This window comes from Pavona decussata, unplaced genomic scaffold, assembly GCF_977016875.1.
Source record: "Pavona decussata unplaced genomic scaffold, jaPavDecu1.1 SCAFFOLD_266, whole genome shotgun sequence".
Classification (NCBI taxonomy): Eukaryota; Metazoa; Cnidaria; class Anthozoa; order Scleractinia; family Agariciidae; genus Pavona; species Pavona decussata.
The window spans coordinates 287,249-304,118 of NW_028145668.1; the positions used below are offsets into that span (position 1 = coordinate 287,249).

Here is a 16,870-nt window from a genome sequence, read left to right on the forward strand (position 1 = left end):
TCCAACGAGTTTGTTTCCTCTAAGATACATTAATCAATAAAGTATCAAGAACAGATGGACGTGGGAATCTTATATTTTAGGGCTGAGTTTACAGGCTGATAGTAAAAGAAGTGTCCCTTTTTAAATGATAAATATCAATCATTCCCTCAATTATACCTACAAATGAACGCAATCTTCAACCAAACATGGATATTGGGCGCTTATTATAGTTTCTTGGTAAGGGCTCCCAAGCTGGGCAAAGGGGCCACAACAACATAAACAGGGCTACAACAACAACAACAACAACAACAGCAACAATACATTTATTAGCTACTTTACGTAATACAAAATGATTTATTATTGTGATGAAATAAAACCGATCCTCGAAACGAAATTCAAGCCGAAATCTAAGAATTGAATTGGAATTATCTAAAGAAAACATTTAAGTCCAGTAACTCTTTGAATCTTCAACTCTCAAAATCAACCATTTTAGTAAAAACCTACTAGAAGTTCAAACTCAAGAACAACATTACCTTGATGTTCTTCAAAGACACTTAAAAAAACTACACTTAAAACTTTAAAAGCCATGGAGCGCCATTTTGTCAACAACTGCTACCTACGTTTTGGAATAGAATAGATAAAAAGTGACCTAACTTATCAGAGAACCGCTTTCAAAATAGTAGCTAGAACTCAATTATTATATAATATCATAATCTACAAAAACGCAATAGATTAATTCAATACCTAAGATCATACATCATTATCACCTTCAATGTTTTTCTTTGGTTAGAAAATACCCTATAAATGAACTAAAAATAAAGCGGAAAAAAGCAAAGCGAAACATTAACGAAAACCGAACTGAAGAAATTCTACCGTATATGTAAAACATGCAATTAATACTTGTTCAAACAATATTCACGTCGCGAATAAAAAAAAGTTAGATTTAAAAGTTGGTATCAATATAGTTAATCAAATGCTTATCTGGCTAATTATTTTAGTAAGGTTTTATATCTTTCAAATAGTTATAACGGAACTAATATAAGATTTCAAACTAATGTATCTGCATGTAAAGCTCATCGTCCGCTTTAACGTCTACTTTAGTTAATTTGGACTCCGAACAAAGTTCATTTTCACGAACGTGCATGATATAACGTTCAGGCTTATAATTACACAGTTCACTTGTTGTATTTCTCCTTTAAATGACAATAGTCTTGGTTTGTGCTTTACTTTTTCTTACTTAGTCGTTCTTTCCTTGCCTCCTGACGTATCTTATCCGTGAGGCGCTGCTTAGCTCTTTGGATTTCACCCTCATCTTCGTTTCCGGTAATTAGACCAAGCTCCAGTGCTTTCTGATCGCTAGCCACCCTCTCCCAAACCACTTCCTTCTTTATAGTGTTGTTGTCAATGAGGTCCTTTGTTAAACTGATTAGGTGTCTTGTCTGTTCGTCAGTGAACTTTCTCCAAAATCGCGAAGATTCGCTTGAGACAGACATAGCGCTTGACACTGATGGTTCTCTATGAAATTCTGCTCCTTTCAGGTAGCGCATAACCTTCTCGGAACTGGTCAGCTGCTCACTGGGGGGCTCCAAATGTTTGACGTGGTCTTCTCTTAGTCGACGGAGTTTCAGGACAACTGCTTTGGTGGAACGTTGTTTGAGCATGTTTGATTTCACCACTTTTTCACTGACATCTTTCTCTTTGATGGAGCCCATTTCTATCTCAAGTTGGAAAAGCTTCTTTAACTCTTCAGTTTCCTCTGTTTTCCACGCGTCAGATGTTTCGTTCTCTTTCTTTCCCCGAGTATCTTCACATGTCTGAAGAGAAACGAGCTTCTTGACTGCCCTTCTTCCCAAATCGGTTTCTTTTACTTTGTCGTGGACTCGGTAGTATTTTGCTTGCGTTTCGGTCTTGTGCTGGGCAAGAGCAGCTAAATGATCTCTTTCACCAGGCATGTGAACGTGCATTCCGGTTGCAAGGGATTTCCGGACTATTGTTGCAGATATCTTTCCTTTGAGCTCTATTCCCTCTCTTTGGAATGTTCTCCAAACGCAAGTGGAAACTTGTGATGATGTCAGTGACAAACCGTTACTCGAGATAAACACTTGCTCTATGTGGGAATCTGGTGTAACAAACTGGCTTCTAACTGTCCTCTGGTACATATCTATCAGAAGGTATAAGTCATCATATATCCAGACATTGGCCGCACCATACATCCCAGCTGTCTTGTGTTCTTTTACGTCTACTCTCTATCTTGCTTTGTCTTCTTCTGTGCCAGGATAGTAGACAGCTTCCTTAAATTCGCTTATTGTCATGTTAGCTGCAACTCCACTTCTCCCGCTGTTGTCAATTAGGAGACGCGTCATGAGCCAGTCTCTAACTTCGCAGTGAGACTTTTCACTTAGCACCCTGATAGCATTCTCTCCACCTTGTGTTTCCTCTGATGTTACAGCAAGCTGTTTGACGGCATTCATGTGTTGATTTCCGTGACAGACTTGGTGGAGTTTCTCGCTTGAGAGAAGTTTCCTGAAATCGTCGTCGTGTTTTTCTAGCTTTCTTTTCAGGACCTTTTTCTTTTGGGCAGCTGACCATGAAGTCATATAATCTCTGCGCACATTCAACGTTTCCACACTTACATCAGGTAGGTCAGATTTTCGTTCTTGGCTGAGAAATTTATAAAACAGTCTTAAACTCATCAGATAAGATCTGACAGTACCTGGTTGGTACTTTTCTACAGCATACGATAGCCACGTCTTCAAAACCTGTACCCCATCCTTTCCCGGTAGCAACAGCAGATACATCGCAGGTAGTTTAGGGTCAGCTGGTTTGGTAGCCGTTTCGTTTAGTTTCAACCTTCTGATGACACTTTGTACTTGGGACTTGTACTGCTGTGCCATTTTTGTGCTACGGTATCCTCCATCGACGTCAATCAGCCAACCATAAAAATCAACGACGAATCCCTCTGTAGCAGTGTCCTTGTCCCAATCTCTGGTTCTGTTCTTGTCCGTTTCTTGTTCGTCTAGCTCGCAGTCACTTGGCACCAATTCTGTATCTATCTCATCATCATCATCGCTCTCATCCCCTTCAAACATAACTTGCAAGGCTTGATCATAACTGGTATCTTCCTCTTTGTAAACACGACTTAGTTCATCCGCTATTTCCTGGGAAGTTTTAAACCTGTGGCCTTCCTTTACTCTGTTGTCTTTAAATCGTTTTACGTACTTCTTCCATGCCTTCTCTTCCTTCTCTTCGTCCAGATATGAAACCCCGTCAATGTTTTTTTCACCAACAACCTCGACTAATTCGGTTAACAGCCCATCGCGTTCATTGCGGAGAGACGGTAAATTCTCTGCTTTGGATGATTGGCTATCATCTGTTAGGTCTGATTCTTCAGAATGTGCATCTTCATCGCCGCAGATATAATCTAAGTCTGAAGCCCGATCACTACTACTGGATACCGTGATGGCATTATCGGCTGGCTCATCGAAAGTGCAAGCCATGTCTTCAGTCTTCACGGTACGCCGAAGCAAATCTTTATACTCTTCGTCACTATCTGCATTCTCCTCCTCACTAGCACTTTCCTCGTCATTTTCGTCTTGGCTTTTAGCTTCTTCTCTATTTATATAAGCATCCTTGTGATCTTTTTTGATTCTCTTTGTGTGGTGCCCTTTCCGGTCGTTGACAGTAAGAGCCCTTCTATCTTCATAATCCTTCCATACTCTGCTTGTCAACTTGTCGTATTCTTCATCACTGTCAGCGCTGTTTCGTGTTCTTTCAAGTTGTACTCTTTCATCAGTTTCGGCGCGGTCGCGGTCCTTTAAGTCGCTCTCCATCGCTTCCCTGCATGATACGCCTTCTTCTCCTGCACCAACCATGTTTTCCTCCGTCTCCTCTTCTTCCATCTCCTCATCATTTGAATAAATACTGCCATCTGTGTTGGTAAGTTGCGTCTTCTTATCACGCTTTAATTTCCTTTTTTGTGCTCTTTTTCTCTGCTGTTTGAGGCAGGCCGATTTCACGCTTGCGACTGATGCTCTTGGGGCGTCTGCTAACGCTTTTAAATATCTTGGACTGTTTGGCTTCAGGTTATGTATACTTGCCTGAAGATGTTTATGTAGCTGGAATATTGGCGTTTTGAGGCTCTTAAATGGAGATAAAGGACCAAATTTCACCCGTCGCTTAGGCGTTTTCTTCTCGCCAGTGAAGTAACCATCGAGTTTTCTTTTCAACTTTGTCATTCCATGCACGTCCTTCTGATGGATGGAAGATTTATGACGCTCGTTCCACACTGGTTGCATTTTTTGGGCCTCCTCTGTTGGCGTTTGGTCGAGTTAGTATTCGAGTCTACATTTTTGGACGTTGAAGGGGCATCGTTACCTCCATTCACAGAAAAGTTTTCTCCTTTCTCTGTCTCCTCCATTCTATCAAAAAATGAAACAAAGAAAACAACATAAAAACGTTGCTTTTCTCTTAAGATACTTTGTCGCAAGATAGTTGAAATAGGAGCGTAGCTATATCCAAATTCAGCAAGAGCAGATAATTACCTTAAACCTATACCTGACTTTCTACAGGTCAACCACATATATGTCACCCACCTCGTAGTGTCGATTTATTTTTTAATGCGTTAACGCTAAAATAAGCGTCCATAAACTAGAAATACTTTTCATACAAAATAAGGTCTTTCAGTTTTGGTGTTAAAACCACAGTGCTGCCCACTGCATAGTAACATTAAAGAGTTCCCAACAGTTCAATGTACAGTGTTACTAATCTTACTATGCAGTGCGCTACACTGTACTGAACTACACTACACTGAACTGTTGAAAACTCTTTAATCTTACTATGCAGTGCGCTACACTGTACTGAACTACACTACACTGAACTGTTAAAAACTCTTAATCTTACTATGAAGTGCGCTACACTGTACTGAACTACACTACACTGAACTGTTGAAAACTCTTAATCTTACTATGCAGTGCGCTACACTGTACTGAACTACACTACACTGAACTGTTGAAAACTCTTTAATCTTACTATGCAATGCGCTACACTGTACTGAACAACACTACACTGAACTGTTGAAAACTCTTTAATCTTACTATGCAATGCGCTACACTGTACTTAACAACACTACACTGAACTGTTGAAAACTCTTAATCTTACTATGCAGTGCGCTACACTGTACTGAACTACACTACACTGAACTGTTGAAAACTCTTTAATCTTACTATGCAGTGCGCTACACTGTACTGAACTACCCTACACTGAACTGTTGAAAACTCTTAATCTTACTATGCAATGCGCTACACGGTACTGAACAACACTACACTGAACTGTTGAAAACTCTGAATCTTATTATGCAGTTCGCTACACTGTACTGAACAACCCTACACTGAACTGTTGAAAACTCTTAATCTTACTATGCAATGCGCTACACGGTACTGAACAACACTACACTGAACTGTTGAAAACTCTGAATCTTATTATGCAGTGCGCTACACTGTACTGAACAACACTACACTGAACTGTTGAAAACTCTTTAATCTTACTATGCGATGCGCTACACTGTACTGAACAACACTACACTGAACTGTTGAAAACTCTTTAATCTTACTATGCAATGCGCTACACTGTACTGAACAACACTACACTGAACTGTTGAAAACTCTTTAATCTTACTATGCAATGCGCTACACTATACTGAACAACACTACACTGAACTGTTGAAAACTCTTAATCTTATTATGCAATGCGCTACACTGTACTGAACAACACTACACTGAACTGTTGAAAACTCTTTAATCTTACTATGCAATGCGCTACACTGTACTGAACAACACTACACTGAACTGTTGAAAACTCTTAATCTTACTATGCAGTGCGCTACACTGTACTGAACTACACTACACTGAACTGTTGAAAACTCTTTAATCTTACTATGCAGTGCGCTACACTGTACTGAACTACCCTACACTGAACTGTTGAAAACTCTTAATCTTACTATGCAATGCGCTACACGGTGCTGAACAACACTACACTGAACTGTTGAAAACTCTGAATCTTATTATGCAGTGCGCTACACTGTACTGAACAACACTACACTGAACTGTTGAAAACTCTTTAATCTTACTATGCGATGCGCTACACTGTAATGAACTACACTACACTGAACTGTTGAAAACTCTTTAATCTTACTATGCAATGCGCTACACTGTACTGAACAACACTACACTAAGCTGTTGAAAACTCTTAATCTTATTATGCAGTGCGCTACACTGTACTGAACAACACTACACTGAACTGTTGAAAACTCTTAATCTTATTATGCAATGCGCTACACTGTACTGAACAACACTACACTGAACTGTTGAAAACTCTTTAATCTTACTATGCAATGCGCTACACTGTACTGAACAACACTACACTGAACTGTTGAAAACTCTTAATCTTACTATGCAGTGCGCTACACTGTACTGAACTACACTACACTGAACTGTTGAAAACTCTTTAATCTTACTATGCAGTGCGCTACACTGTACTGAACTACCCTACACTGAACTGTTGAAAACTCTTAATCTTACTATGCAATGCGCTACACGGTACTGAACAACACTACACTGAACTGTTGAAAACTCTGAATCTTATTATGCAGTGCGCTACACTGTACTGAACAACCCTACACTGAACTGTTGAAAACTCTTAATCTTACTATGCAATGCGCTACACGGTACTGAACAACACTACACTGAACTGTTGAAAACTCTGAATCTTATTATGCAGTGCGCTACACTGTACTGAACAACACTACACTGAACTGTTGAAAACTCTTTAATCTTACTATGCGATGCGCTACACTGTACTGAACAACACTACACTGAACTGTTGAAAACTTTTTAATCTTACTATGCAATGCGCTACACTGTACTGAACAACACTACACTGAACTGTTGAAAACTCTTTAATCTTACTATGCAATGCGCTACACTGTACTGAACAACACTACACTGAACTGTTGAAAACTCTTAATCTTATTATGCAATGCGCTACACTGTACTGAACAACACTACACTGAACTGTTGAAAACTCTTTAATCTTACTATGCAATGCGCTACACTGTACTGAACAACACTACACTGAACTGTTGAAAACTCTTAATCTTACTATGCAGTGCGCTACACTGTACTGAACTACACTACACTGAACTGTTGAAAACTCTTTAATCTTACTATGCAGTGCGCTACACTGTACTGAACTACCCTACACTGAACTGTTGAAAACTCTTAATCTTACTATGCAATGCGCTACACGGTGCTGAACAACACTACACTGAACTGTTGAAAACTCTGAATCTTATTATGCAGTGCGCTACACTGTACTGAACAACACTACACTGAACTGTTGAAAACTCTTTAATCTTACTATGCGATGCGCTACACTGTACTGAACTACACTACACTGAACTGTTGAAAACTCTTTAATCTTACTATGCAATGCGCTACACTGTACTGAACAACACTACACTAAGCTGTTGAAAACTCTTAATCTTATTATGCAGTGCGCTACACTGTACTGAACAACACTACACTGAACTGTTGAAAACTCTTTAATCTTACTATGCGATGCGCTACACTGTACTGAACTACACTACACTGAACTGTTGAAAACTCTTTAATCTTACTATGCAATGCGCTACACTGTACTGAACAACACTACACTAAGCTGTTGAAAACTCTTAATCTTATTATGCAGTGCGCTACACTGTACTGAACAACACTACACTGAACTGTTGAAAACTCTTAATCTTATTATGCAATGCGCTACACTGTACTGAAGAACACTACACTGAACTGTTGAAAACTCTTTAATCTTACTATGCAATGCGCTACACTGTACTGAACAACACTACACTGAACTGTTGAAAACTCTTAATCTTACTATGCAGTGCGCTACACTCTACTGAACTACACTACACTGAACTGTTGAAAACTCTTTAATCTTACTATGCAGTGCGCTACACTGTACTGAACTACCCTACACTGAACTGTTGAAAACTCTTAATCTTACTATGCAATGCGCTACACGGTGCTGAACAACACTACACTGAACTGTTGAAAACTCTGAATCTTATTATGCAGTGCGCTACACTGTACTGAACAACACTACACTGAACTGTTGAAAACTCTTTAATCTTACTATGCGATGCGCTACACTGTACTGAACTACACTACACTGAACTGTTGAAAACTCTTTAATCTTACTATGCAATGCGCTACACTGTACTGAACAACACTACACTAAGCTGTTGAAAACTCTTAATCTTATTATGCAGTGCGCTACACTGTACTGAACAACACTACACTGAACTGTTGAAAACTCTTAATCTTATTATGCAATGCGCTACACTGTACTGAAGAACACTACACTGAACTGTTGAAAACTCTTTAATCTTACTATGCAATGCGCTACACTGTACTGAACAACACTACACTGAACTGTTGAAAACTCTTAATCTTACTATGCAGTGCGCTACACTCTACTGAACTACACTACACTGAACTGTTGAAAACTCTTTAATCTTACTATGCAGTGCGCTACACTGTACTGAACTACCCTACACTGAACTGTTGAAAACTCTTAATCTTACTATGCAATGCGCTACACGGTGCTGAACAACACTACACTGAACTGTTGAAAACTCTGAATCTTATTATGCAGTGCGCTACACTGTACTGAACTACACTACACTGAACTGTTGAAAACTCTTTAATCTTACTATGCGATGCGCTACACTGTACTGAACTACACTACACTGAACTGTTGAAAACTCTTTAATCTTACTATGCAATGCGCTACACTGTACTGAACAACACTACACTAAGCTGTTGAAAACTCTTAATCTTATTATGCAGTGCGCTACACTGTACTGAACAACACTACTCTGAACTGTTGAAAACTCTTTAATCTTACTATGCAATGCGCTACACTGTACTGAACTACACTACACTGAACTGTTGAAAACTCTTTAATCTTACTATGCAGTGCGCTACACTGTACTGAACTACACTACACTGAACTGTTGAAAACTCTTAATCTTACTATGCAGTGCGCTACACTGTACTGAACTACACTACACTGAACTGTTGAAAACTCTTTAATCTTACTATGCAATGCGCTACACTGTACTGAACTACACTACACTGAACTGTTGAAAACTCTTTAATCTTACTATGCAGTGCGCTACACTGTACTGAACTACACTACACTGAACTGTTGAAAACTCTTTAATCTTACTATGCAGTGCACTACACTGTACTGAACAACACTATACTGAACTGTTGAAAACTCTTTAATCTTACTATGCAGTGCGCTACACTGTACTGAACAACACTATACTGAACTGTTGAAGACTCTTTAATCTTACTATGCAGTGGGCCACACTGTACTGAACTACACTACACTGAACTGTTCAAAACTATTAGATGTTACTATGCAGTGCGCTACACTATAGTGAACAACTCTGCAATGAACAATAGAGTGCAGCGCGCTGCGGACGGTTAATTATGGCACAAAGAAATCTTGTCCGATTCTCATTTACATTTTGAGGTGTATCAGGAAACTTGCTTGTTGTTTTCACACCTTCATTCGTTTTCTAAAGCCTGGGCTAAACATTCAAACATTGTTATACAACATTTGTTGATCCAACAATGTTAGAGCGTTTAGCATACATATTTTGCGACATTTTTTGTTAGACGAATGTTTGAGAACTTATCAAACGTTTGTCCAACAAATAAAACTCTCTCTCTCTGTCTATCTCTCTCTCTCTATCTCAAAATAAACCTCCTCTTGTTTTATACAAAGCTGTTAAGAGAGAGAGAGAGAGAGAGAGAGAGAGAGAGAGAGAGAGAGAGAGAGAGAGAGAGAGGGATAAAAAAAAAGAAGAAATGTTGGTGGTTGTAAAAGGGAAAAAATAAAGCAATGCTATCGAAACTATAGTTTTTAAAAGAGCAGCAATTCATGAACACCAAACAAAAGGCAAGATTCCTTTCTGAATCCTGATTTTAGAACTATGAAATGAAATAAGGAAACATTCTATCGATAATCTCAGTATTAAAGGATGTTGCCGGCCCTAACGTAAAATACTGTCAATTAAAATAGATATTCGTCTACTCTTCTCTGCTACATGCTTTTCAGGGTTCGTTTGTTTGGTTCCAGGGATTTCGCATCCTCCAACGGGGTCGTCATAAAGTCCTGGTCCAGTTGCCCGTTTCGATTCCATCTCGGAATATACATTTTCTTCCCCAGTAACTGCCTTGCTCAAAGTTAAAAATGTGACTGTGTTCTTCAATCCATGACCTCAGGGGCTAGCTAGAGAACAACACAGAAACCGAAAATGCCACCAAGCGCAACTAGTTTGGTTTCATATAGGTGATGTCATTTATTCAATTCAGTTTCTAGTTTTGTCTCAGTTCCCCAGCTACTGCCTTACTCATTGTTAAAAATGTGGCTATGTTCTTCAATCCACGAACCCAGGGGCTAGCTAGAGAACACCACAGAAACCGAAAATTCCACCAAGCGCAACTAGGTTAATTTCATACAGGTGATGTCATTTCCTCATTTCAGTTTCTAGTTTTGTCTTCCCCAGCTACTGCCTTACTCATTGTTAAAAATGTGACTATGTTATTCAATCCACTAACTCACAGGTTAGCTAGAGAACACCACAGAATCCGAAAATGCCACCAAGCGCAACTAGTTTGGTTTCATATAGGTGATGTCATTTATTCAATTCAGTTTCTAGTTTCCGAACAACAAAGATGTGTTTTCCAAACGTAGGCAGTTAATCCTCTCTCTGCTCTCGACAGCATTTCAATTATGCAGACTATGCAGCAAATATAGATCTAAAATTAAAGGTGCACTCTATGAAATCTTCGAAACACCCAGGACACGTTCTACAGATGAGTTTTCATATCTTGAAATTACAATTAAAAAAAATACCCATAAGTTTCTTTCTGTAAAGACTGTCCCTGCATGAGGAAACTCTAGAATTTGATTTTTAGATGACTTAAAACGCAAAAAAAAAAAAAAAAAAAAAATAGTTAGACTTTTCTGCAAATAAATTGCTAATTTTACCACTTCATGTAACTTAATATGTACTTTGATCATGAGATGAAAAACGTTGGAATTCGATGTTTCTTATTGGCTCGATTTTCGCCGGTCTTCCGGTTCCCGAACAGTAGCCCGAGCATCAGGCTTTCCTCCTCCCCATCCCCTTAGGAGCACCTGATACTCTGCCCCCTCCCCTTCCCCTTGAGAAGGTTACCCGAACAGTGACTGGTAATCGACGTTATGTTTCTTATAGATTTTGTGTTCAGGATCTACAAACAACTGATACTTCAGATCAAAAATTAAAAGTAATCGAAACATGTCGCTGGCTTGTTACTCAAGAGACTGTATTTCGTGATGTGGAAGATCTTTACTTTAATGTTTAATGCTAAGTCAACAAAAAAGTGGTCAGAGACTGAAACTTACAGGCCTTTTGGTCGTTCTTTAATTATGTCACCTACAGTTCTCATTAATGATTCATAAGTTCCCTTGCCAATACATTTTTTTTCCGCATTGTACTATTTTAATTTATTCGCAGAATTTCATCCCGCCAATAATACGTAACTCTATTTTAGATAATTCACCTCAACTTTTATAGAACAATTAGCAAAAGAACAACTACTCATTACCCCCGCTACATCTACATTAATTCTCGGCAGTACCTGAACTCGTTGAACAAGAGAATCAGTCCTACGAATCTAGAATGAGAACTTTAATCTCCGACCCTTCAGTTTGCGGCATTCGTAGAGAATGGATGTTGCCCATTTATCTTTATATTTCGTTGACAGGGGAACAGCTTTGTGGACCAAAACTACTTCTTCTTCTACGGTATTTGGTTCTCTAAACCTAGAAGCTCCTGTATGGCAGATTTTAACACCGAAAGACGACTGAATACGACGCATCATATATACAACGTGACTTTAAACAAAAATGTAACAATGCATAATTAAGTATTGTTTCAGTGAGAAGTTATATCAAAACTCGCGCTTCGTGCTTCATCGGTGTATCCAGACACCTTGAAATAATAAAAGCACTCGGCCTATGGCTTCGTGCTTTCATCTGTTTCTCGTGTCTGGATATCCCGATGAAGCACTCGCACTCGTTTTTGGTATAGGTTGATTGCACGTTGCATGTTGGTAGTATGGAGCAATAAGATTTTTCTCGTCTGGAAGTTAACTTCCATTTTTATGCAATTTTTTTTTTGTTTTTACCACCAACATGGCAGCAATGCAATTTATCTATATTACTTCAAATATGTCATATTTGTCTTATATTATCATCCCTCCATGCATGGTATCTTGGAAGTAAAAAGCTGATCAGGACCAGCGTCCATTTGGCCTGAAAGCCTTTCCGGAAGTTTTATTCCGAGGTTTCTCTCGTTTCAGATTTTACATAAAGCCCATCTACTTCTTGCTTCTCATTTTGACTCTAGTTTCACTTTTACTATTTTTGGCTGATTAGATCTTTTACAGATCCTGCGTATACCTGCAGCATTGGGTGCCAGTAAAACGCGGGGTCGGGGTCATTTTTTTTCCTTTTTTTTTTCTTTCTTTTTTTTCTTTTTTTTTTTTTTTCCTTTTTTTTTTTTTTCAACGTCACAGGTCATTTGTGGGTCAAATAAGGATTAAAGCCAATATAAAAAAAGTTAAATCTCTAAAGCTTACTAGCTTAGGATAGGTCATCGGTGACAACGGCTCGATACAGTTCCGTATTCTGGCGGACATTGAGTTCCGTGAATTGACTACCTTTTATTCTTCCAAGAAACGAAATGAGGCAAAAAATACAAGGTACGAGACGATAAATTTCCTTGAACTAACAAATTTGTGAACTAGAATGTGCATGAACTTACTATGAACACCCCCGCCGTCTTCCATGATCGTGCTCATTTGTTAGAGTCAACCCTTGTCACGCGTGACTATTATTTCCGAGAATGAAATAAACATGCGTTCGAATTCCTTTGTAAAGCTCGGCATTTGAATAGAATGTAGAACATTTCTCTGGAAATCTTTCCGAAAAAGGCGCATTGACTGACAAAAAAAAAAAAAGATTCAAAATACTTGAGAGACAATCGTTATTCTTGAAATACTTGTGCTGTATTATATAAAGAAAAATTCATAGTTTTATACCGTCAATAAACTAGGGAAATTTCTACCAGAACTCGATCTGAAATCTCATTGCCGACATCAAATCTGACATGTAAATAGGCCTTATCACGGTTTTCGACGCCATTTTGACGAGTAGGCAAACAGGTTTGAAAAAACAGTGTTTGTATGGAAATCCGATGTCAAATAATTTTCATAAAACATCGCTGCTGAAAAATTCAAAAATTGTCTTTTTTCGGAAAGATTTCCAGAGGAATTCGAACGCCTGTTTATTTCATTCTCGGAAATAATAGTCACGCGTAACAAGGGTTCACTGTTAGAAACGAGCACGATCATGGAAGGCGGCGGGGGTGTTCATAGTAAGTTCATGCACATTCTAGTTCACGAATTTGTTAGTTCAAGGAAATATATTGTCTCGTACCTTGTATTTTTTGCCTCATTTCGTTTCTTGGAAGAATAAAAGGTAGTCAATTCACGGAACCAATGTCCGCCAGAATACGGAACTGTATCGAGCCGTTGTCACCGATGACCTATCCTATCCTAAGCTAGTAAGCTTTAGAGACTTAACTTTTTTATATTGGCTTTAATCCTTATTTGACCCACAAATGACCTGTGATGTTGAAAAAAAAAAAGGAAAAAAAAGAAAGAAAAAAAGAAAGGAAAAAAAAAAGGAAAAAAAATGACCCCGACCCCGACCCCGACCCCAACCCCGGCCCCGACCCCGACCCCGACCCCGACCCCGACTTCGACCCCGACCCCGACCCCGACCCCGACCCCCACCCCGACCCCGACCCCGACCCCGACCCCGACCCCGACCCCGACCCCGACCCCGACCCCGACCCCGCGTTTTACTGACACCCTGCAGCATTTTCGTTTGCGGTTCCTTGCATTTTATTTCGTTATTTTTTATATCGCACCCTATATAATTTCATAATAATTCTAGTGTAATCCGACTCCACTTCCTTCTTGCATTGTGAGACCCATCGGTCTCGTAAAAGTGGGTGGGTTTTTCGGAAAAAAAAAAAAGATGAAAAGAACGAGGAGAGAAAAAATTGGCCAATTTAAAGGTAACTAATTCCAAGCAAGCCCTGATTATATCTTTTTCGTAAATACCATGCAAGAAGGAGCCGCTATCACTCTATAATAGCCAATTTATAAGTATTATAAATTAAAGTGCTACTATGATCAAATTTTTACCTCTTGAATTTTAAGGCTTATCAGATAGAATTCTAGGAAAGATTAAAAACGCCGTTTACGGTTTCTAAATATCTGCATTGGTTCCGGAGATATTTAAGCTTGAAAAATGTGTAAAATATGTAAATGAGATGACTGATGACGTCATATTCTCAACTCAATATAACATCAAGTATATAAATAGAGCTTTCTTAGTCAATTTACAGCAGAAACCATTGTAACCTGGCAGGCTAATAGTTCTAAAGGCAATACACCTACGGCTATAAAAAATTCGGTTCCCATGGCAACTCACTCTTTTCCAGTCCCCTCCAATCTGATTTCAATATTTTAGTGATTTTCAGTTTGAAAAACATTTAACAAGGCCACGAACTCGACCTAACATATTTATACGCTTGCTGGATCATGCAGATGAGGCACCATTGGCAAATATCAAAATAGAACTCCAAAGGTGGCCAGCAAAACCTTAAGTATCAGGGAGGACTGGAACCCAGTATGTTGCCATGGTAACAAAACGGATAAGCTCATATTATGAAGCGCACCTGGAACAATGTAGCTGCAACGAATCAAGCATTTCTGATACAAATTGGCTGAGATATCTTTTTTCATAATATTTGATCAAAATTCGGTTGAGTTTATGACGTCATCACTTGGCTAATTTGCATATTATATAAACTTGAATATCTCCGGAACAAAAAGAGATATTTGAAAATAGTAAACAGCATTCTTCTTCGCGTACAGACTACTTGTTAATGTTTCAAAATGGCTCAGATTAGAAAGGCGCGAATTTCGTCATAGTAGCACTTTAAAGTTAATGTGACAACCATGAAGTTACGGCTTCAGGTTTTGATTACCGGTGATGTGATATGCTACCAAGACAGGACCTGTCAAATCCCAATGCCCAAAGGTCATTCCGGTCCTTGTGCAACATCCGGTTATCTTATTAGACCAATGGGGATCGAGGTGCTCACGTGAAATCAAATACCATGAATATACCATTGTTCATCGTGCCTTTCTGTATGAAACCTTCACACGTGTAGTTTTGTTCTACAAGTTCAGCTGTGTTTTACAAGTTCCCCTCCCTCCCCCCCCATTTTGTCTTGGTATTCTTACCACTTGCCTTACTTTTATGTATATATATCTGTATGTATGTATCTATATATATATATATATATATATATATATATATATATATATATATATATATATTCAGCAGCTCGTTTAACTGCGAAGTTGCTTATCAAGTTATATCAAGTTATTTACATTATAGTTGTTCAGTCTTTGTTCCAGTTCGATCAATTATTTACAGTTTTCCTCATTGAGGGGATTATCTTGCTGTTACTGTAGTCATGTTTTGTCTACGGATAGTTTAAGGTGATAGCTACTCAATAGTCTTTTACAGACATTTGCCTTATCAGCACTTCAATACAGACTGCCTTTCTAAGTTACGATCTGTTTGTTTTGGATCTCATTATTCAAGAACATTGCTTTAACTATTACCGTTTTGTTCTCTGTAGGGTAATAATTTATGGTGCTTTAAATAAAATCTGGGTTAGGGATGAAGTGCTCCCAATACAGGTCACACTTTTCCCCATGGACTCACAGTCTTAAAACATCCTGCCCCATTCACAACTGGTTACTACGGTAACCATGGAAATAGACTTGGATAGGATAGGACCTCGCTCTGAGGGGATTGTTGGCCCCATGGGGAGTGTCCCATAAGGACCTCGCTCATGGGGGATTATCGCTCTCTGGGAAGGATTACATGAAGTCCTCACTCATTGGGGGGCCCTCTGGGGAGATTGTTGGCTCGCTCAGGGGGGGGGGCCCTTTGGGGAGGATGTATCCTTGCTCAGTGGGGATTGCCCTCAGGGGGGGACTCGATACAGGCCTTGCCCACGGGGGTCTCGGCCCTCTGGGGAGGCAGGTTCCCAATTTAGTTTAGCCTGACCTGTATATAAGTTCTGCCGGAATGGAGTGCTTCCTCCCCTACCCCTTTATCCCACAATCTGTTGTTGTCTCACTTACTCTCATGGGTTGGGAACATTAAGTGATAATGTGATCAAAGACGTCAGTTAACAAATCAATTCCATGATTTTCAGTTGGAGAAAGCAAGCCGGCTGAAGGAGTGTTATTTAGCTCCTTAATTAGCTTGAGATTACTTTAAATTAAAGAGCACTAGCACATCCATACTACCTTTTTTTCTCCTACTGATGCCAGTGTCACTTATCTTTTTTGGTTAATAGAAGGTTAATTAGCTGCTCATGTAAAAGATTGCTGGCCTCCTAAGCTATGATGCCAGTCCTAACTATCGTTCCTTAACAATAGCTTATTGTTAGTCCTACAATAGGCTATTGTTAACAAACAATACTTAGAGTACAACTAAACTAAGGAGGGCCTGGTGAATCTGGCGGTTTTGTGAAGTTTTGGGGGAAATCCAGAAATCCAAGATTGTCGCCATTTGGAAAATATAACATAATTTTAAATTCATCTGACGTCAACGC

The 16,870-nt window shown here is 39.1% G+C and overlaps 1 protein-coding gene, 1 long non-coding RNA gene and 1 pseudogene across 3 annotated transcripts in view; all 3 read right to left on the reverse strand.

Moving 5' to 3' along the window:
* The window catches only part of LOC146455906 (uncharacterized), a 54,428-nt gene that overhangs the window by 17,338 nt on the left and 20,220 nt on the right, over nt 1-16,870 (reverse strand). The window lies entirely within an intron of this gene.
* Nucleotides 287-4,883, reverse strand: LOC146455908 (uncharacterized; annotated as a pseudogene). Its single transcript, XR_014858927.1, has 2 exons — nt 634-4,883; nt 287-591 (listed from the first exon to the last, which is right to left on the reverse strand). The product of XR_014858927.1 is annotated as an uncharacterized LOC146455908 (transcript).
* The window catches only part of LOC146455909 (uncharacterized), a 48,841-nt gene continuing 43,553 nt past the window's right edge, over nt 11,583-16,870 (reverse strand). Inside the window, exon 2 of the long non-coding RNA XR_014858925.1 lies at nt 11,583-11,763. This is a non-coding gene — a long non-coding RNA (uncharacterized LOC146455909). The remainder of the gene's footprint in view (nt 11,764-16,870) is intronic.